This window comes from Urocitellus parryii, chromosome 13, assembly GCF_045843805.1.
Source record: "Urocitellus parryii isolate mUroPar1 chromosome 13, mUroPar1.hap1, whole genome shotgun sequence".
NCBI lineage: Eukaryota > Metazoa > Chordata > Mammalia > Rodentia > Sciuridae > Urocitellus > Urocitellus parryii.
This window is the reverse complement of record NC_135543.1, coordinates 50321118-50345673: the sequence shown is the minus strand read 5'-3', so window position 1 is coordinate 50345673 and position 24556 is coordinate 50321118. Positions and strand designations below refer to the sequence as shown.

At 37.2% G+C, this 24556-nt stretch overlaps 1 pseudogene; it reads left to right on the top strand.

The window, feature by feature from the left end:
• The first annotated feature begins 1029 nt into the window (after nucleotides 1–1029).
• Nucleotides 1030–15331, top strand: LOC113176081 (stathmin-2 pseudogene; annotated as a pseudogene).
• Nucleotides 15332–24556: the final 9225 nt, after the last annotated feature.

Sequence of the window (24556 nt, the reverse complement as noted above, 5' to 3'; positions counted from 1 at the left end):
TAGTCTTCCTACACTTGTTTGAAATGCTTTAGTCCTCCCTTCTTAGTGGAAGGAATCTACTAATATCTACAAACTTCTTAAGAAGCTAAAAATCCACACTTTATTAACCTTTTTGTTGTTTTAATTAGGACCAAATTTATAGTTTACTCTTCAGGAAAAAAAAATTATGCCACTAAGTCCTATGAAAATCCCATACGGTATACCAGTAAATTTTAGTACCCTTTAAAGGAGTTTGCAGTCATATACCACATATCATTTTAGTCAACAGTCTGCATGGACAATAATGATATCATAAGATGGTAATGGATCCAGGAGAGTAATGCACAGTTGAAAAAGCCAAAGGAAACTGCAGGAGAAAGAATGACTCCCAGGAAAAGGTTTAGCAGAAGCCTTTGCAAACCTCACATGCTCCTTAAAACATTTGAACACCTGGACCACAACACTGAAGATTTTCATTGAGAGAGGAATGTTTGTGGTTCATGATCTGCTTCCAAGCATATCTATGATTGAAGAAAAGAACAAAGCAAGGAAACCAGAAAGAACCTATTTCTGGATACCTCCTCAAGAAGAGCTTAAGTTGCAACACTTGAAAATCCAATGATTCATGAGCAGGAATCAGAATGTTCGAGTCCAAAATAGTTCTTTCCATTGTCTCTTAAATAGGTCTTAAATCCCAAATTAGGTTTCCCCCCCCTGTTTTCAGACTCAATATAACTAGCTTTAAAGAAAAATGTACTGATTTATTTTTTTCTATGCACTCCTTACTTCAAACACCAAATGTGTGGGTTTTCTGCACCAAGCAATTCTCCAATTCTCCTGCAGACACCATCTGGGTGTCCCACTGTTGAGCTCAATTCTGACACTAACTAGCTGGAGTTAGCACAGACCCAAGAATCAAGCACTCAGCAACACCAGACTAACTTTCCCCAATTGTAACTGCCAATCACTAGTCCAGGTTGTCACCTCTGCTCTTATGAATAAATCAGAGGTTCTCGCCACTCTCTCCTCAGGCTCCATTTATTTGCCAGAATGGCTCACACAACTCGAGATAATTTACTTACTAAATTTCCAGTTTATTATAAAAAGACACAAATGCAGGAAGAGCCAGATGAAGAGATGCACAGGGAAGGTATGAGGGAGGTGCAGGAAGCTTTCATTTCCTTTCTTAATGAGCCACCCACCCAGTACCTCCACGTGTTCACCAGCCCAGATGCTCTTTAAACCTTTTTTAAAAATTATAACAATTATATACATTTATCATGTGCACCATGATGGTTTGAAATATATGAACATTGTTGAGTAGATGGCTAAATCATTAACTAATTAGAGGAGATTCTGATCAAAGCTTACAAAATTTCTTTTTGATAGGGAAATTCAAAAAATCTAGTGAACAGTGTGGTAACAGATTTTTATGGTGGCTTCACTATATGGACACGATTAAATTGTCAACCATTAGTGATTAGGTCAGGGTCCTTTTCTTGTCCAGGGGTTGGAGATTAAAACTGAAAAATTCCAACTCTGACCACAGGGTTGCTTTTCCTGGCAACCGGTCCCTATTTATAAGGACTTTTGAAAAGAGTTAACTTGTTACTATAAACCCTGGTCTGGTTGAAAGGGACTCTGATGAATAACAAAAGGTATCCCTTTCAAACCTTTATGGCACTTATCACTTAGGAAATTAAGAGGGTTTTAGTTTAATTAAGAATAGGGCCAACCTGAGGATATGGGGGAAAAGGTACAGTTACACATTGCTGGTGGGACTAGAAATTTGTGCAACCACTCTAGAAAGCAGTATGGAGATTGCTTAGAAACTTGGAATGGAACCACCATTTGACCCAGCTATCCACTCCTCAGTCTATACCCAAAGGACCTAAAATTGGCAAACTGCAGTGATGGCAGCCACATCAATCTTTTTAGCAACTCAATTCACAATAGCTAAACTGTGGAACCAACCTAGATGCCTTTTAATAGATGAATGGATAAAGAAACTGAAGTATATATACACAATTGAATACTACTCAGCATTAAAAGAATAAAAATGTTATTTTCAGGTAAATGGATGGAGTAGGAGAATATCGTGCTAAGTGAAAAACCAAAGGCCAAATATGCTATGATATGTACATGCTGATTTCCATAGTTGGTAGTGGGGAGTGGGAAAAATGAAGGAACCTTGGACTGGGTTGAGGGGAGGGGAAGGGTATGGGAGTAAGAAACATGATGGAATGAGATGGACAACATTACCCTGGGTACATGTATGATTGCACATATGATATGACTTTATATCTTGTACAATCAGAGAAATGAAAAGTTGTGCCCCATTTATGAATAATGAATTGAAATGCATTCTGTCATAAATAATTAGAACAAATTAAAAAATGGGGCCAACCACTAAATATATATTTCTTCATTATATCATAATATTACACAAGCTTTAAATAATTATCAAATCACAGATAAATCATGGAGAGTTGGTTTAATTCAACAGATAAGTGTGAAACCTTCCTCATATCAAAGACAATACCAATAATTATATTAGGAATACAAAATTTCCTATGTTGTCAGATTCACAAAATGTTTTTTCCCTAGCATTGACTAATAAGCAATTCAGTCCACATTTGCCTTAATTTATTTACTCAGAGGAAGCATGCTGCTTCTTCAATCTTAGATAGCAAAAGACAAACTGAGACAGACCCTCTGAGTCCTAAGTAACCACTGTAGCTCAGATAGGTCCCAATTATGATAATAGCCAAACATCCCTGTCCACCCACTCCATTACATCCAAGCCTCTGAAGCCCTTTAGTACTGCTACCTTTATTCACCATAGGTGCTACAGAAGCAGCAGGTGAGAAACAGTAGCCCCTGCTCCATCCCACCCCACCACTCCACTAAGTAACCTGCTTCAAATTCCACAACCATCTGCTTTGTGTTTGGATAGTCATTTCTGAGCTTGAAATACTGGCCTTGAAAAATCAGATATATTCGATACTTCAACAGTATGTCCATATCGATTTGTGTTTTTTAAATTTTTAATCATTTTTATTCATAATAATGGAATGCATTACAATTCTTATTATATAGAGAGCACAATTTTTTATATCTCTGGTTGTATACAGAATATATTCACACCAATTTGTGTCTTCATACCTATACTTTGGATAATAATGATCATCATATTCCACCATCATTAATAACCCCATGCCCCCTCCCTTCCCCTCCAACCCCTTGGCCCTATCTAGAGTTCATCTATTCCTCCCTTGTTCCCACTCCCTATCCCACTATGAGTCGGCCTCCTTATATTGAAACATTTAGCATTTGATTTTGGGGGGATTGGCTAATTTCACTTAGCACTATCTTCTCCAACTCCATTTACCTGCAAAAGCCATGATTTTATTTTCTTTTATTATTGAGTAATATTCCATTGTGTATGTATACCACATTTTTTTCCCATTCATCTTTTGAAGGACACCTAGGTTGGCTCCCACAGTTTAGCTATGTGAATTGTGCTGCTATAAACGTTGATGTGGCTGTGTCCCTGTAGTATGCTGTTTTTAAGTCCTTTAGGTACAGACCAAAGAAAGGGATAGCTGGGTCACATGGTGGTTCCATTCCCAATTTTCCAAGAAATCTCCATACTGCTTTTCATATTGGCTGCACCAATTTGCAGTCCCACCAGCAGTGTCTGAGTGTGCCTCCCCACCCACTTCTTGTCAACACTTATTATTGTTTGTACGCCCAAAGCAATTTGATGTTAGAATGCTATATGGTTGTGTCTCATTCATGGGGGAGTATTTCACCCCTCTTTACAACCTTTGGGAGGAGCATCCTTCAGAATATTAGCATGCCCTGGCTTAGTTCAAAATCCTACCTTAGCAACTTCCTTTGGAGGTAGGGCAAAATCAGTGAAAAGTCCGTCATTGACAGAGGAAGCAAGATAAAATTATTTGTACCAGAGATACATTTTCTCTGAATATGCTGCGTAAAAGTTTTCAAAGGCTTTTCAAAGCTCAATTTATAGAAAATCCCTGCATTGAGTGGCCAGTGAAAATGAAATTCTACCCCTTAGTCAAATTATGAACATGGTGGTCTTTTTCTTTTTTGTCAAATTATTTTTTAAAATTTGTTCTTTTTAGATATACATGACAGTAGAATTATAACTGAATTGATTAAATACGGCCTGGAACATTGGATCAGCTCACCTACATACGGCATGTTGCTAAACCCAAATATGCAATTATGAGATGTGTCATGGCAGGATCTAAAATTTTCCTGGAGCCATAATGACAACTATATTCTAGAATGTCAGAGGCCCATTTGAGGTAGCAATGGAGTGAGCCCAAAGGCCATGATGATTGAGTGACCCACAGGGCTTTTTTACCAGCTACATAGTGTGCTAGTTAGCTTTTTGACACTGTAACAAAATCCCTGATATAAACAACTTCAAAGGAAGAAAGGTTTATTTTGGCTCATGGTTTCAGTCCATAGTTAGTTGACTCTGTTGCTTTGGGGCCTGTGATAGGGCAGTACATTGTGGTGGCCATGGAAAACTGCTCACCTTGTGGCAGCCAGGAGGCCAAGTGAGAGGGAGGAAGGGCTAGAGTCCCAATAGCCCCCTTCAAGAGCACACCCTGGGTGCTCTTACCTTCCTCTCACGAGGCTCACCTCTTAAATCATTCACTACCTCCCAGAAGTACCACAGGCTGGCAACCGAGCCTGGCTTTAACACATGGGCCTTCCTCTTCTCCAACCTAACCCTGGCTTTCAACCAAAAGCCTCTATCTTATTGTCCTGGAGTAATCAAGGTCTACCCCTAATCGGAGGCTTTCTCATCACATGGCCCTCTCAGGTACCGCTGCTCTCTCCTTCTCCCTCACCGAGTCCCAGAGGCACAAGTCCTCTCAGCCCATTCTATAGGAGTTATTCAGTTATCCTTTAATTACATCCTGTACTACCCTGTTCCTGCACCCCAACTGCCAGCTCCTAGAGAGGAGGGGCTTTGTCTTGGGTCTGATCCCAAGGAACTGGATAAACCAATACACGAAGATAAGAAGCCAGAGAACACTATCTAATTATTTATTTTTGTCAAATAATATTAAACATTATCTAAAATAATACTTGGAGTTGTTTTAGAGAAATGGATATTGTGGCTGATCCGCTTCTGCTTCCCAAGTCTGGAACCAAATGTAATCCTGACCTAGGAGCATTAACAGCCTGTGACTCAACCAGTTGAGCAATGTTCTTATATCCTCATTTTACATACTAGTCTAAATAACTTGAGTCTTTATTGCCACCTCTCTGCTTAAATCCCTCTTCTATGTTTACACCTCTCTCTACTCAGCCTAACTTATTCCTGGAACTAAGTTCCTAAAATCTTCATGCCTAAATGGTGTCCCAACTATATACATCCAGGCCATTCCTTTGTGACCCTGTCTGCACAGTTATATTTATCCAAATTGCATTTTCTTTTGAGTGTGTTCATCCCAGTCACCTTTGATCTTTTAGATCATCAAGGTATTAACGTATGACAACACCCCCCCACACACACACACACCATAACCAGGGGCTTAAAACAATAAAGTATTATGTTTCATGGTTCTTTGGGCTGACCAGGCTCAACCGGACAGTTCTGCTGGTCTCATCTGGGTCACTTACGCTTCTCACCTGATCTTCATGCTTGACTGGGACTAGAGATAATAATCTCATGTCTCGCTTTTAGACAGTGAAAAAGGAGAGCAGAGAGCTAATTGCTTTCAGCTCAAAGCTATTCTTAGGCCATTGTGGCATGTCTTAGGTGCATATTCTGGTATCTTCCATTTGTTTAGCTCTTCCTCCTTTCAAGAAAGCTGGGTAGAAGTGCTGCCTTAAGGTTTGTTCTACATTTGTTCAATTCAGCCCACAAGGCCAAGAGGAAACTAGAACTCCTACATAATGTCTGGATTATCGGCACGTGAGTGGGGGCAGAGGTGTCTCTTAGGGTGACGTGGTAGGGAAGGTGCATCAAGTGGTGAGAGAGGAAGCTGCAGAATACTGCATGGTCAAGAGAACCACTCACAGGAGCAGAAGGACAGGAGAGCTCTGATCTGAAGTATGTGTGTGCTTATGTGAAGAATATACATCAGAAACGCCCTGAATGAATTCTATTTTAGCCCCTTTCCTGGTTCAACAATCTATTGACGAATATATTACACCACCACTTGTGTTTTCTGCACTTGGAACTAGTACCTTTTATCCAGCCCATAATTCTCTCTCAACGTTGGTTATTGTAAGGAGAAATTTAGTCACACTAATGGTGTAGTTTCCTAAGTTAATGATGTCCCAAAGCAACGGAATCATTATAAATGAGTCCCATATTCCTTTCCTTTAATATCTTTCCGAAGTTTAAATGAGTTTACATACTAATGGGTATTAAAATCGAATTTTTGGAGGCATTTTCAGGATGAGTTTCTGACTCAGATTTTATATTCCGTTTTGGGAAGGAAGACTGTGAAGAAAAATATACTCCATTAAGTTTAGTCTCAGTGCATTGATACATTATACACAAGTATTGGAAACAATCAATATAATCATATCTGTGTTAATTAGAACATAACATAAACCTCTATGGTATTATTTTTATGTTAGCCTTGATGTGGAAACATGGTCTGAGGAGCTGTGTACTTAACTTGAATACACAAGCAATAACAAACTATTAGGGAATAAAAGCTTTGGAAGGAAATAAGAATATATCCTACATGGTTTTACAAAATTGGCCGACCTTGGGAGGGAGAACTTTGTTTTGGTAAGGGTAAAAAGATGACTATGGGAATAGAATAAACCAAAAGGTTTTGATATAATCATTTATTGGATTTCACTTTAGTTTTGGCAGAGAATTGGAGTGAAGAAGTTATCAACTAAATATCCAAGCCTTGTTTCCTTAAGGTTTTAAACTATATCTCTAATATGAATGAGTTCATTACTGTATAATTATCTGCATCTTTATGAAAAATCTATGGGCATTTCCAGGCCCCAAATGGACATTTGACTAAATGATTTTGATTGCCCATGATTATACTGATGAATTGAAGCCAAGTAAATTGAAAATTATGGTCTTCTAAAGAAATATATTCCAACAGAGTTCAAAGTCAATTTTTGTGCAGTTTTTCTGTACTATCTCTGAAGATTTTAGAGCCAATTTCAGGATTTTGGAGTCGATTGTGACTTGGAAATAAATCTATTCTGTACTGAGAGAATAAATGTATATCTTTATGGGATACCCAGCGATGTTTTGGTGTATTTGTACACGGTGTATTGATCAACTCAGGATATTCACATTTTTTTCATCATCTCAAACATATCAGTTATGCATGCTAAGAATATTCCAAAATCCTCTTTAAGCTATATTGAAAGGATACAACATTATTAACTAGAACCCCGCTTTGTATAATATAACACCAGAACCTATTCCTCCAATATGGCTGTGACTTAACCCTTTAGCCCCTCTCTCTCCATCTCCTCCTCTACCAACCCTCCCCACCCTGTAGCAATCTCTATTCTGCTCTCTACTTGTATATGTTCAACTTTTAAATTACTCACAAGAGTGAAAATGATGTAGCATTTGTATTGTCATGCCTGGCTTATTTCACTTGACATTAATCTGTCTCTAGGTACATCCATGTTGTTACAACTGACAGTGTTTTTTGTTTTTTGTTTTTTTATGACTGAATAGAATTCCATCATGTGTGTGCCATGTTTTCTTTATCCATTCACCCATTAATGGACACCTCGGTTGATTTCATGTCTTGGCTACTGTGAATAGTGCTACAGTAAACATGAGAGTGCAGGTATCTCTCTGATATGCAGACTCCATTTATATACTTGGAAGTAGAATAGTTGGATCATAAGGTAGTTTGTTTTGTTTTGAGGAACCCCTATAGTGTTTTCCATGATGGCTATACCAGTTACATTGCTATCAACAGTATATATAGGATTTCTCCTTTCTCCACATCCTCCAGTATCTTTTGTCTTTTTTATTGTAGTCATTCTAAATAGGATGAGGTGATATCTAATTTGGTTTTGATTTGTATTTTCCTGATTCATTACATTGAACATTTTTGCATATACTTGTTGCATGTTGGTGCCATACAAAAAGAAATAACCAATACAACAAAGTAGAAACCTCAAAAATATGCTCATATACTTAGAGCTAAATATTTTCCACAAAAAAATGTTCTTGTGGACAAGAACATTCACCATTTATAATGGTGGTGGGAGAACTGGATATTCACATGAGTAAAATGTGACTGGAGTCCTCTTACCATATACAAAAATCAACTCAAAATTAATCTAAGACTTAAACTTTAAACTTGAAACAATAAATTTTAGAAGACAATGCTCTTACACTGGTGATAGGGCAAGGATTCTTTTGGGCAAGAATATAACACCACAGGCAACAAAAAGAAAATAGAAAAATTAGATAATATCAAATTGAGAAATTTGTAAAGGAAATAACAAAAAGACAACATACATAAAGGGGGAAAAATATTTGCAAACTACCTCTCTAATATAAATTAACATCCAGAATAGTAAGAAATCAAAAACTTGATGGCAAAAATTCAGTAGTCTAATTTTTTAAATGGGCTAATATCTTCCCTGATTAGTAGATATAAGTGTGAAATATAATAGATAAAATAGTATAAATTAAGTATCAGAGGAAATACAAGTCAATAAAGCTTTGAAGTTTACAATTACAGTCTTCATTGGGAAAAAATCTAAAGGCATAATTTATGTAAATATAGATCACTTTTGTTATAAGTACCTAAATTATAAAGCAGTTCAGTATCTAGTTCAAAATTAGGATTTTAAGGAAACTCCTAAAATCATATTCCACACTTCTATTTATATCTCTGTTTATAACTCAATCCTGTAGCCACATTAGGGATCAAAGAAGCTGGGAGATGAAGATGATGAATGGGTAATAATTCACCCAGTTAAAAAAAAATGTCTACAACAGAAAGGAAAATGGGTATTAGTCCGTAGCTAGCAGTCTGTTCCTATTCCACAGCTTTTTTCATGACTCCTAAAATGTGATTGTAAGGGAGAAGTTATACATTTTTCCCCCATCAATAAGATCATGGCCAAAATCCCTATAAACAAGAGATTGACACACATAAAAGCATATAAATGTACTTAATAAATGTTTTATACCCCACAAGAAGTCTTCACCAAATGAAGACTCTGGGGGGGGGGGTGGGGGGAGAACAAGCTATTTTTATGGACACTCATGCCAGAAGTAAGACTAAAGGACAAAAGGTTATGATCTAATGGTAATAAAATTGAGGGGTAGGGCTGATGGGCTTAGCAAGGTGTTGGTTCAGATTCTTTGTGGCATCTTGATTTGTTCAGAAAAGGGAATGTCTGTCTTCTAGGTGTAGGCTGGACCTCTCAGAATGAGGGAAGGTTGGCCAGGTTGGATGATACACTTCAAAGGATATGGGAAGAGAGGAGATCAGAGACCAACCTACTTCTATGGTTTTCACAGATGACAATACCATGATTTGGAGCAGCATGTCTTGAATCTTCTCAGACATAACTTCCTATTAACGTACCACATGCTGATTTGGGTAATCCCACACAATCTTGGTTAGCTACATATGACCATGTAAGATAGACAGTATTATTACATGTTGTATAACCCTAATTCAAAATGCTTGGGACCAGAAGTATTTCAGATTTCAGAGATACTTGAATTTTGGGATGTCTGTGTTGAGTTTACTGGTTGTGCATCCATAATCTAAACATGAGAATTCTGAGGTCTTCTGATATTTGAAACTTGGAGTATCATGTCAGCACCCCCCTTAAAGATTTTAGAGTATTTTGGATTGCACATTTTCATACTGGGTTTATTCAATTTGTATTACCTTCCAACTTTACTAATAACAAACAGAAGGTTAATTATCATAATTTGTTAAGAAGCAGGACACACATGGGTTATGTTTTCATTATTATCTTCCTTTGTTTCACTCCAGGCCACATCTGTTCATCATTACCCCACAACTTTAAGTTCTTCTCCTGCCACTCAGATCATTCTTCTACCATCTGTGAAGATAATTTTCAGAAAAAAAGTATAATCACAGTTAATTGGTAAATGCTATCTTCTTGACCAGGTTACACCCTTGAGACTTGTCCATAAGTCCACCTAGCCCAGGTAGCAACAATTCTGCTAAACCGGTGTAGAGAAATTTTTTCCCCCTCTTCAATATCTGATCACTCTAAAATCTCAATATCTGATCAAATTTCTCATCCCCCTAGGTCATTCAGATGACCTTGGCCTATCTTCAATAAGAATTCTGTTAGGTCAGTTTAGCAAGAATTCCCCCTTGTTCTTGGTGTCTCTTATTGATAATTTTCCACCCTCCCCCACCCCAATTGCTTTTTCAACTATAAATCCTCACTTCTCCATGTTGTATTCAGAGTTGAGCCTCATCTCCCTCCCCTGTTGTGATAGCCTTGATACCTACAGAGAATTCTGAAGAAGATCTCTTACATCTTAAAAAATACCAGAATAACATGTACAGATTTCAACATGACTGTGTGGTAAAGACTCTTTTACTCAAATGACATGAGAGCACGAAGCGGATGATCCAAGTCTAAAGGGAAAGTTAAAATAGCACAAATTTATATAATGGAATTTGGAGATGAACTTCAAATAGAGACAGAACTGCTTTCTTTTTACAAGAAAGAGTCAATTGAAATCACAGGACAGTATTTACATACCGGTTACTCACAATGTAGAAAGAGTTTCAAAAATAGCTCAAAGACAATGAACAGGTCTTGAGTCACCAGGAAGGGAATGCTGCAGACAATGAAGAGTTTCCAATGAAACACATTTCTTTTTAATGTACCCACTTAAAAAACGAGATCTTTAATTCAAGAGTTTAGGCTCATCTCTTTCTATATTGTTTCCTCAAATACAGATTTTGATTTAGGTCTCTAACAATCTAAAAATACGTACTCCCATTGTCTCATCCAAGGTCCAGATATGGTCCAGATATGTCCAGATGTCATAAGGCATCTTATTTGAAAACTCAAATACTGCCAAACATGTGTTTAATCCCTTTATGCTCCCATGCAGTTTTTTTGTATCTATTTCTGTTGTTGCAGGTCTTTTCTGGAATCCCAAAATTAATGCCTTAGAATCATTTTAAATTTTCTGTCAAATTTGTGCTTCACATCCAGTAGCAATTACATTCTGCTTATTTTTCCAACAAAATATTGCTCGGATGCAAGTTTTCCATTCCTTTTTATCATTCACATATTCCTAAATCACTTTCTAGTATTGCCTTCATCATTTCCATCCCCTCTTATTCTAATAATTGGGCACGAGATCGATCTCTGTAAAACTCACCTTCAGCACATAGCATAGGTATTCACAAGTATAATAGCTACAATATTATATAGGTGAGGCCACTATATTTTTCAAAGACTACATTTAACTATCTATATTCTCCTTACTCCTGTGCAAAGAGGTGGAGTTTCTTTTGTCTCTTAATACTAAACATTCCATTGTGACTGCATCAACCAACAGGGGACAGTGGAAGTGACACTCTGACTTTGAAGGCCAGTTCTGAAAAGGTGATTATCTTCCACCTGGATCTCTTGGTATGCCTGTTCTTGGAACCTAACCTCCATGTCATAAGGAAATTTGAGCTGCCTGGAGGGCTAGATGCAGGTGTTTAGGCCAGACTTAGCTGAGGTCCTGTCTGGTAACCAGCACTAAGTACAAGACATGAGTAAGTCTCCTAATGAAGCCATCAAATAAAAGAATCCAAGAGATGACTACCTAACTGAAGCCTGTCAACTTCCAGGAACTCGAGAGAGAATAACAGTAAATAACTTGTTGGTTTTCATATGCCCCTGTATTTGGGGTCAGCTCTGAATAATATGTAAGCAATAATGTAGGATAGGTGTTACAATCACAGATCAGGATTTCATGAGTAAACTGGGCAATCCAAAAGTTATAAATTGCTGAATTAATTTTACTAAAAGCATTTTTTGAAATGTGGAGTTCCCATATATAGTGATTATGTGCATTATCTTTAATGTTTATTTTTTAGAAGTAGTTGGATACCAATTGTCCAACAGTGTCTGGCCCATTGAGAATGCAAAAGAAATAGTGTCTAAATGATTAGTTGAACAAATAAGGCCATATGTGGATTTTACTCAGGTTAGCTTGATTGAGCCTTGAAACAAACAGGGATCTTAATTTAAAAACTATAATTTTGGTTTTGTTTCTTTGTTTGGATTGTGTTTTTTCACCTTGAAACTAAAGTAATCATTCTTAGAGGTTATACCAAATAGGACCATTTAAAAGCCAGATTTATAATGTAATAAATCCTGATATAATGGCCTGAGATTTCAGAATATTTTTCTCATTCCCATAATCACTTATTTTAATTGTGAATGTCAGATGCCTTGATCATAAAGAAAACATAATTGAGAAAATATTTTGTCACTCACATTTGAATTTTTATTATATGTCTCAATTATATAAATTTGTTCAGCTCTAAATATTACTGGTACAAAGTGTGAAATAGTAACTGTTGCTCTTTTAGCATAGTTTTCCAGAAATATAGTTTTATGGTAGAAAATACTCTTTAATATTTACAGAATGTAAGATTTTGAAACCCTTTGACAATTATATACTTTATGATATTATATTATTATATAATCATTTATTCAGTTCAAACAACTATAATAATTCTAGCAGTTGTATATTTGCCTGACTTAAGATTTTTGAGGAGTCGAGTGAGTTTAGGTAAATTGAGTTACGCAATAGAATTTGAAGACTTCAAATGTATAATGACTGAAGAACAATTTTAAATCTGGAAAAGTTAAGGAACAATTGTTTTAGCATGAATCCATAGTCCTAGCCATGAGGAAACAGAAGAGGCATCCTCCATGAAAATTAAAAAAAGAGCAGTGTCCACACATTAGTTCAATTGTCCACCAAAGATTGACTCTCTTATATGAATAATCATGGTGGGCAGAACAATGACACTCAAAAGAGGTCTATGTCTGACTCCCAGGAACTTGTGAATACATGATGTTATGTGGAAAGTGGGGATTAAGTAGCAGATAGAATGAGGTTTGCTGAATAGTTGACCTTAAAATAAGGAGATCATCCTGGATTATTGGATGGGCCCAATGCAATAAGAAGGATTTAAAAGCCAAGAGGAGTGCAGACAAGTCACTGTTGGAGTGAAATGATGTGAGAAAGGTTGGACCAACCGCAGCTAGCTTGGATAATGGGGGGGGGGGGACATGACCTGAGAGATATAGGTAGGCATCCTTTAGATTTTAGAAGGTAATTTCCACCCCCCCTTGGAAACTTCAGAAGAAACCAACTCTGCTGACACCTTAATTTTAGCTCAGGGAGACCTATACAGATTTCTAATCTCCAAAACTAGGAAAAGATAAATTTGTGTTTTAAGTCACTAAATTCATAGTCATTTTTTACAGCAGCAATCAGAAACTAGTACAGTAACCAACGTTATCCATCAAGAGAAATATATCAAGAGCAGAAAACAATCTCCCAAATCCTACATAAATAGAATTGGGGGGGGACCCTAACTACCATTTACTCCTTCTGATACTAACTTCATCTGACCAAACATTGAATGGCTATTTGAAATAATAAGTAGATGTGAGAGACTGAGAATAGATGAGTCGTCTATGTTCTTGAGCCATTTTTAATCTTCTGTTAAACTAATTGGGAATGAAAGAAACCCTAGATTCCTTGAAGTTTTGTTAATGTGTTTCAATCAATGAGAATCTGGTTATTCCCTTCATGACTAATAAGCTGGAATCTGAATATAGGGAAGACTATATGCAGAAGTGCTTTTGTAAACACATCACATGGAGATGTCCAACACGCACAGCTGCCTGCCTATTGGCACTCCGCTCTCAATTCTGGAGAATTGGTCTTAGTGTGTAGCCCCAGGTGTTACTGTTTACCACGAAGCCTGAGAGTCCATGTTCTGGTGACAGCAGTGGGCAAGACTGGGCATGGTGGGTCTCAGTAATGCTGGCATTGCTCTAACCTCTGAAATTCCCATGTTCTGACGAATTTCCTGATCTTGGACCTACACCTTCTCTTCATGGAGCCCTTGAAATCCAGTAATTTATCTTTTGTTTATGTAAATGAATAAGTTTCTATAGCTTCTAACCAGAAACAAAACAGATAATAATAACAAAGAAATTTTGATCTTCAATCATCCCGAAATAGCTATAATATTTTATTCTATTTTCAAAATCAGCAGTTGATTCATGAAACCATCCTAATAAACCATTCTGATCCTGACTACATGAGAGAAGATTTGGATTTTTTTTTTTACTTGAGTCTATTCCCTGCTCTATAATCAATTAAAATTTCATCTTGAAGATGGGAAAATTCAACTGCAAAATCACAATGGGGAGACCGACATATTTGACTACCAAAATATTTATTTAGTTTTTAAGAAAAATAGAACAAATACTAAGGAAAACCAGTTTAGAAAATTTAAGTGTAAAATACAAAATAGAGCTTATATCAATGTCTCCTAAACATCTAAGATCCCAAAGACATTTCATACTAGAGGAAATAGAATCTGTTACAAAATATTGGTTAATATTTACTTTTGGTTTGAAAGTAAAATTAAAATATGTATAAGATTGTATCTTAATGCTATTTAAATACAAAAATAAATCAATCTCCTCTCTTGCTCTCTTGGCTTATGTAGCCAGACCCTTCACCACTGTTCAGCATCTGCACAACCCCTATGATGGCTAAGACAGCAGTGGGTGTATAAGAAGAAAATCAAGAAACTGTCCGTGCTGTCACTGGTCTGCTCTTGTTTTCAGAATCTCTCAACATCTACAGTTACCATGATATGCAAGTGAAGCAAATCAACAATTGTGCCTCTTGCCAGACATCTGAGCTGATCTTGAAGCCACCACCTCCTATCTCAGTAGCCCCATGGAACTTTAGGTTCTCCAAAGAATAAAGACCTATTCCTGGAGAAGACATAGGCAGAAAACCATGGAGGCAGCAGAAGAGAAAGAAGAAATGTCTCAGAAGGCCAGGTGCTGAAACAATGGACAGACAAGAGGGAGAATAAATGAGAGATCCTTCAGAAGACTGGAGGAGATCAACAGCTTCAACAAGTTGGCAGGGGAAGAGTTGACTATGAAAATGAAAGGAATCAAGGAAAACTGTGAGGCTAACCTCATTGTTATTACAGAATGTCTGCAAGGAAAGGAGAGGCAGGCTGTAGAGGTGCACAGGAACAGAGAACTCCAGGTTGAACTGTCTGGCTGAATTGATGGAGAACATAGTACCTCCAGCAATAGGAAACCCCCCTCCTATTTTATATGGATCGTGTGATGTCAGCATGGGAAATGTATGCTATGGTTTTAAAAAAGAACTCATTATGAAAAAAAATCAATCTTTAAAAATGCAGAAAAAAAGAACAAATTTAAATCAAAAGAAGCATCAATGATTTTGATATGAGGAAACTCATATAATGCAAAACTATAAAATAGCATCTCTGGATGTTCTCGACTATAAACTGATCATTTTTGAAAGTCATAAAATTTAATAAGTAATTCAAGATAAAGAATAGCTATCAAGGCAAAGATAGTAATTACAGTATTATCAAATAGATTTTTTAAAAAAATCAGTAAAATGGTAAAGTAAATCATAACACAATATCTAACCCAATATTATATAGTTACAGGCAATAATTGAAGAATCATTAAAAATAATTAAAGAATCTTAAAGACCACGACATTGCAACCATATAGGTGTATTCACAAACCAAAGACAGAAAATGAATACTTTTAAAACTTTGTGTTCATTTACTGAAATTCTGAGATCTTTCTTTAAAAATTGTCTTTAGCCAGATAAGGTGATGCACGCCTGTAATCCCAGCAACTCAAGAGGCTGAGGCAGGAGGATCACAAAGTGGAGGCCATCCTGAGGAATTTAGCAAGAACTCATGTGAAAATAAAAAGGGCTGGGAATGTGGCTCAAGGATTAAGCACTCCTGAGTACAATAAACTGGTACCCCCCCCAAAAAAAATCTTTAATGTGAACACATAATATAATAATAAGGGAAGAAATAGATCAGTGACAACATAAACCTAAAAACTGGAAACCTGGGACATAATCAAACTTTTGAAAGGTACATTGACTTTTTGATTAGTTCAGTCAAGTTATTAATTAAAATATAATAGTGAAGTAAATCTACCAAGTACTACATACTTATTTTCTTCAGTGTTAAACAGAATTTTTTACTCTTACTATTTCTTAAAAAAAGTCAAAATTCATAATTACCCCAAATCTAAAATAATTCATAATGTGGATACTCTGTTGGGAAAAAAAATAGACTCATCTTGTCTCTGCAATACAAAATGCCTATTTTATTATGAGACAAGATGGGATAGATGTAAAGAGAACTGACATAAAAAATACATATAGTCTAACTGCAAAGTAACCATCCAAAAATGTTTGTCTTTTTGAGTGACTTTTACAGGAAGCATCATCTCTCTAATTAAGAAGATGCAAAAAACCTACCATCCTTCAGTAAGGAGAGTCGAGAGCAAGTTAAAGACTGAGGAGATCTACTTGTTCATTAGACATGGCCATGTGTCAAATATAAAATAGTGGTTTGTTAAAAATACTAAATGTTCATCTGTGAGCTGTCCAGTCACAGATGGAAAATTGATCTCATGAAGATCTTTCTTTTATAAATACTAATATACTGGAGAGCGTGGCTTAGGCTGAAAGGTATTTCTAGTCAGGCTTCCACATACATTTTTATGTTCCAAGCCTGAAGCCCATCTCTTCCTTGCCACAATAAAATTCTAATCAAACATAAAGATGAGTGAGGGAAATGGCACAGGTAGAGCTGGCTAAATGTTAAAAGCCTATTATCCCCTGTTTTTATTTCTTATACAGTAATAATGATTTATAACTAGCTGAAAAATTAGTAGCCAGATGAGAAAAAGTATGTTCTTTATCACGGATCAGTTAGACCAGATTGGAGCATGCTGCTGACCAGCTCAGTGGCCAGTGCAGTTAGGCTGTCAACAAATATCCATGTGGCACCTGATCTTTGAGGGCTGACAATCCTGTGGATTTCCTCAAGTTAGTATGGAAAACACATTCATGAAAGATGCACAATGTAGTGAGCCACACAATGTAGTGACCCCGGAGACCACTAACAGTGTCCTTAAAACCCCTGGTTTTACATTTTATTCAACTTACATTTTTAAATAGGTTTACTATAGTATAGAATTATCATTTTTAAATGGATATAAAAGCAATATTTCCTTAAAAAAAACCCTTTGAGCATAGCTTCTGATGCTCTCTGGGTTTTATTACCAACAAAAAGAAATTCAAATATACCATTGACCAAAACAAATAAGCAATAGAGTCACTTTATATTAAGGATTTCATATTCCACTACATATGTTTCAAAGTGTTCTCACATAGGTTATTTCATGTGTCAAAGTTTGGGTAAGTATTGAGGACCTGTTTCCCCTAATAGTCAGGAATTGGGTGCCAAGAGTTGAGGGGAAATACCCAGCAACCCAGAAGCTGCACAAAATACACTTATACTTATGAATCAAGGATCCATCCACTCCATACTTGGATTTGTCATATTTTTCACATATATGGCACATAGTAATTAGGTTCAGTGTTATTTTCATAATACATATAATGTGCATGGGTCAAATGAAACCACTGTTTTTTCTACCCCCCAATACATATACTTCCCAATCCCTTATTTAATGATTAAGCATTAAATTTAATTTAATATCTACTTTCATGTAGACTTTTTTTTTAACTTCCAACTATGAGTGAAAACACGAAGTACTTGTCTTTGTATACCTGGCTTATTTCACTTAACACAATGCCTTATAGTTTCATCTGGTTTGCTCCAAATAGTACAATTTCATTCTTCACAGATGAATAATAGTCCAGTGTGTGTGTGTGTGTGTGTGTGTGTGTGTGTGTGTATATATACACACACACACATACATACATACATTGTCTTTATCCACTTGTCTTTGGATGGACACCTAGGCTGATTCTGTATCTTAGCTTTTATGAATAGTGCCACAATAAACATGGGTGTGCAGGTATCTCTTTGGTATGCTCTATGCTCATTTCATTTCCCTTAGTCAATATCTATACCCAGAAGCAAGATGGCTACATCATATGGTAGATGGATTTTTTTTATACCTTTTGGGGAAACTTTCATAAATTCTCTATAATAGCCTAATAGCCATACTGATACATGTTCCCACCAATAGTGTGTAAGAGTTCCTTTTTCATCCTTGCTAGTATTAGGGATTTGTGATTTTTTTTAATATTCATACTAACTGGGGTGAGATGATATCTCATTGTAGTTTTGATTCACATTGCTCTGAATGTTTTAACAACTCCTGGCCATTAGTAATTCTTATGAGAAGTGTCTATTCAGAGCATTTTCCCATTTTTTAATTATAATACTAATTTTTAATTTATTGAGTCCCTTTTTTCTGAATATTAATCCTCTACCAGGTGAACAGTTAGCAAATATTTCTCCCATTGTCTCTTCACTCTTCTGTTTCCTTTATGGCACAGAAACTTTTTAGTTTCATAAAATCCAGAATTTCGATTTTTTGCTTTAGTTTCCTATGCTTTGGTGGGGGGGTCCTATTCAGAAAATTATTCCCTGGGCTAATATCTGAAAGTATCTGCCCTATATTTTCTTCTAGCAGTTTGAGAGTTTCAGGTCTTAATCCATTTTTTGTTGACTTTGATACAGGGTGAGAGACAGGATTCAAGTTTTAATCTTTTGTGGACACACAGAACCCCTTTAGAGGTTGTCCTTTCTCCAATGTATGTCAACACATATGTATGTGCAGAGGTCATGCTTCTAAATTTGTTCCCTGGTAACACAAATCCTCACTTCAGGTGACAAATAACTGGTGGAAGAAAAAGAACCTCATCTTTAATTTCAATTAAGCCTTTTATTAAATATGCTCTGTCTCTTTTTATCACTGACCACAGAAGGGAAAACAGTTTAGTCAAGTACTCAATATAGAAATGTTCCTATCATTCCAAATTAGTTATGACCAAAACCAGACTAATTTAACTATGGAATAAGGTTGAGTCTGCAGGTAATTATCACAAATTTCGATTGAGAATTATCCCTCCCAACAGCGGTAAACCAGACGCTTTCCAGCGTTAGAGGCAGACAGAATTTTATTAACTGCATAAAAATGTTCTGCTTAAAGAAATTTTAAAGGCTCCTGTAACTAAGATCCAAACTGTCCCAACCCCACTAGATCTTATAGCAAACAAATCCTTTCAGGAAGTTGAGTAAAAGCAGGATTCTTCCTAGAGCATTCATTTATTATGTCCCAAGAGTTAGATGTCTTGAGAATGATACATTTTAGAGGCATTGAGCGTTCTGGCTTTGAGTCCCAGATAGAATCATAGACCTTATACACAGAATTGTTGCAGAGCTCAAACAAGAAAATTACTTCCTTGATAGGATAAAGGAAGTCAAAGTTTTGATCTGGGTACACTCTGATGAAGAGAATGGATTCTAATCTTTACTTAAAACATAAATAAAATGAACATAGTGATCCTCCTGGTCATTTAAGCCAGCAACACTCTCATTTGGTACCAACATGTAAAAAGAAAAACAGTAAGAAACAGTTCCAAGAGATAATAAAATCAGAAACAAATAGCATCTCAGTAGTCCATTACAGTTTTTCTAAGTGTTTTATATTCATTATGTTCCTCCTCAAAACAAATCCAAGCTGCGTAATTATGACTCTCCATATCTTACAGATGAAACTGAATTTCAGAAAATTGCTGAATGACAAATGCCACATGGCCTGAATTTGAACCCAACTTTTCTGACTTCAAAAACAGTACTATTTCGTAACAGCTTTAAAATTTGTAACAATTATTTATTTTGATAAGAGTTGATGACAATTATAGAAACACTCAAAAGCATAACAATACAAAAGAGAAAATTAAAATCATCCCAAATTCTGCCATCCTAAACAAGTATCAATAAAATCTGGCATATTTCTATGGGCATGTAACACATTTACATATCCTATCTCAGATTAGATTTTCTGCCAAGTAGAATGAATCAGAGATTTGCATGAAGATTAATGATTTATTTTGAGAGAGATACCTGTGCCAATAGAAAATTGCAGTGGGTGACTTGGTCAATTCCATAGAGATCTAGATCTTGGGTAGATCTTCCAACTGATGTTGAATTAATATCAGGAACCCCACTGTGACCATAAAACCGATCACCCACTAGATATAAGCTGCCCCTTGAGAAGGGATTGGACAATCAGATAAGATAGCTCCAATGGGTCAAGAAAATTACAAGAGAGGGACTGAGATGTGGGTTGTTAATAGCCAATCAAATCATCCAAGCAGCTGATGGAATAAGCCTCTCTGTCCTAGACAGGGAACTAAGGTCTCACTACAGTCCACACTGACACAAATAGATCTGCTTGCTTGCATAGAAAGTCCATCCCATTTGAGGTCACCTTCTCTGGGATTCTGGTTGGTCCTTCTCCCAGCGGAAATTTTAAATGGAAGGCTAGTAAAATGAACTACAGCTACTACAATTGGTCTCAAAGCCACCACTGACGCTCATTGCTTCCCCCCTCCATAATCTTTCCTAGACACTCTCCCCTTGCCTTTGGATAGCATATCTGCTGATCTATACCATGAAACCTGGGATAATTGAGCCCCCTGCTCACCATGCTTGTCTCAGACTTTGACAGGGGAACCTGCCAATTTATCCAAATTGGCCATGGGAATGTCAAGAGAGACTTCAGTGGCAGCTCCCTTTATGTCATCAATCCTACCTCCTCTAGGTGATAGTCATCCTCTTACAAAGGTGAATCCTTTCCTTGTCCTTGGGACCCTTGGCAAAAGGGACCCAAAGTCATTTGTCATCAACTTATAGGAATTCATGTCAAGTGGAACTATTTCATCAGGATAAGTGTTCACCCTCTGGGAACCAAGACCTGTGGAGATAGGAGGTTCAAATTCTCCATGTGGCTCATTAAGAGTGATGTTAGGTCAGGCACACCTGTAGCGCACATCTGTAATCCCAATGGCTTGGGAGGCTGAGACAGGAGGAGTGTGAGTTCAAAGCCAGCCTCAGCAACTTGGGCTGTAAGCAACTTAGAGACCCTGTCTCTAAATAAAATACAAAACAGCGCTAGGTTATGGCTCAGTGGTTGAATGCCCCCGAGTTCAATCCCTGGTCCTCCCTACCCCCCCGAAAAGTGATGTTAACTAGGATAACTTTTTTTTTATATTTCAGAAATGACTCAACACCAGAGAGTGAACATTTAGTTAAGGTACATATAATGTGCCCTGGAGGATGGCATGATATTCACAGAGCATCACGTACAAGCTAATGTTTAGCTCTATGTTCAACAAGCCATTGCATTGTTCTAACAAGTCAGCAATTTCTGAGTAATGTGGTGTGTAAGAGAATGGGGAAATCCCATGGCCGTACACTTACTAATGCAACTTCCGTGTAATGTGGATCTTTTAGTCTGGGGGCACTGCTCTGCCTGATTCTATTGGTGAGTCAAATACTTTGAGCCCTTAGAAAAATGTTGCTGGCAGAAGTACAGCCCTCAAAAACTCCATAACCAAAATATGGGTTACTGTTCGTCATCCCAAATCACTGACCATCCTACCAGGACAAGGATTCCAGATAACTATCTGACTAGTTGTTCACCTGGAAGAATGAGGTATCAGGAGTTAGCAAATTTATCTCTTCTGCTGATAGGGTGGACTTGAGACAGTGGAGTGACCAGAGCAGCCTCAGTGAGCAGAGTCCAAAGGCAAGAAGCTTTTGTGCTATGCTGCTATAGCCATTCCATTTCTGAATGCACTGGGTTAGCCTTGGGGTGGATATGACAAAGACTGATTTTTGTCAATTGCTTAAATTATTTCATGTATTTATTTAGTGCCTCTTCCATGGAGATGCTCTTTGGTTTGTCCTAAGATTTAAAACAAAATTCTTCACTCTTCTTACATATATCCATAAGACAGTACATACACTTTTCCCCCTTTTGTCCCTAGTATCTCAATTTTTCTCTCGCCAGTTTTTCTCCCTGTCCAGACAAGCCGTTGTCATGGAAGGTGAGTCTGAGTTTGTTGTTGCCTTGGCCTGTTTCTGTTCCTGGATGGTCAGGTGCACCCTTCAAAGCACTAGCCCTTGGGAGCATTTCCCCTCCTATTTTTCCTTCGTGAGTGCCACCCATGAGAAGAACTGCAGTGCATTAGTATTTCATTTCATTTTCCTTTTCTATCAGCTAGTCATGAGAACCTCCATGTTACCATGAATATGAACTGAGAGGGCGGCCGTAATACAACAGTCGTAATGACCTGAGGTTTGGATTACCTTCTCATGTAGCTCTCTTGTGCTCTCTGGTCCCAATCCTAGATGTACAACTTTTACAGCAGAGTTCTTCTAGGACTGCTCCAGACGATGACTTGATGGTGACAAGAGCACCCAGCTTCTAATGGGGAGCTCTAACATACCACGAGCCAGTTTTCAAATCCTATATAGTTTCCTTCTGCAGAATCCCTTCAGGTCTACCTTGTGGTTCTTCTATTGAGCTTTCTATAAGTTACAAAAGACACTTTTTTGTCACCATAGGTACTATTAATCCTATAATGCTCGCCCAATCATAGGGCCTAAGCAGCAGGACTGTTGAAACCTTACGTGGATCTATTGATGAGTCCTTTCCTACTCTGGGCTCTACTCAAAATTGCCAAACATTTTTTGTCACTTAGTAAATGAAAACATTTCCAAATGAAGAATATTCTCCCTCTGTATCTTCAAGGGGCCTAATATACATTGTGGTCCATTTGGCCATGTTTTTAATTGGCAAGGGATATGATATGTAATAATCTATCCTTTCTTTTATTTTGGGGAGAATGCCCCAGACTTTTAGATTCCTAAAAATTCCACTCATGTGATTGGTTCCTGAATCTTCCATCTCCCACTTCTGAAATGAATAGTCTTACTAAGGCATCCAAAACAATTGTTATGACTTGCTCCTCTAGACCAATAAATATGATATCACTGATACTGTAGACCACTGGTGTGTTCTGCAGAATGTTCACATGATTTAGGTCCGTTTATGCCATCTTCTGAAAGGTATAAAAAGAGTATAAATATAATAAAAATGGTTCAAGAGGGAAGTTGTAAAAAAAAAAAAGAACCATAAATGTGAAATGTATATCATTGCCCATCCTTGGGAAGCCCAATATTTTTTATTTTTTATGATAAGTGTGGAAAAGAATTCATTCATCAGTTCATTTGTGATAGTAAAAACAAATGTGACTCCATTTTGTTTTATGACTTCATCCTGTAAAACAACCATGCCAAGTAGAAGGGTCATGACTGGGGCAAGATGTTCTTTTCCTTTTGCTATAGAAACCTTTAAGAACACAGAACAACCAAATGGGGCATTGTTTCTGTAACTGGAGTGACTGGGCTAACTGTGATTGGTTAGGCTTCCCTCCGCTTGACTGCACTCTCCCACCTCTGTAACCTGGCTTGCTTGCATTGACTAGACCCCTGAACATCCCTTTTGTGGTTTTCAGGCTTATAAGAAGCACCCTTACAATTTTGGGGGGCTGATCAGGGGAATAGCTTTATGTTCTGGTCAGCTGCCACCCGTGTGCTTCAATAAAGGCTTGATTCGATTATATGTGAGTGGTCTGGAAGTCAGTTTATGAAACCCTGGGACGAAGCTTTAACTATAACACATTGACCACATTTCATATTCCTCCAGCTTTGACAATCTGCTTCAACAAAGATCACATCTTCATGATATCTGTACTTGGGATTACTACCTATTTGTGTTTGTAGTAGTCGACTGCTGTATACTAAAACCTATTAGGCTTTTTAAAAGTTCAGACTGGTGACCCCAATGAAAACGTGATATGGATTACTACCCCTGAATTCTTTATATACTCAAGTGTGGCATTAGCTATTGTTATGGTTCAAATGTGAGGTGTCCCTCAAAAGCTCATGTGTGAGACAATGTAAGAAGTTTAGAGGGCAAATGACTGGATTATAGGAGCCTTAATCCAATCAGTACAAAAATCTCCTAATGGGATTAACTGGGTGATGACTGAAAGCTGTCAGGGTGTAATGGGAGGAGGTGGGTCTTTGGGGACGTGCCTTTGGGGTATATATTTTGTATGTATCTCCTCTTTCTGATCATCACATGAGCCATTTCCCTCTACCATATCCTTCCAACCTGATGTTCAGCCTCTCCTTGAGCACCAAGGCATGAAGCCAGCTTCCTATGGACTCACACTTTTGAAACCATGAGCCTTAAAATAAATTTTTCCTAAGATTGTTCTTGTCGTAACCTTTGGTCCCAGCAGTGAAAAAGCTGATTAAAACGTCTATGGTCCTATTGTGGAATACAATCATTTATTTTTTAATTTATTATAGTGACTGCCAATATA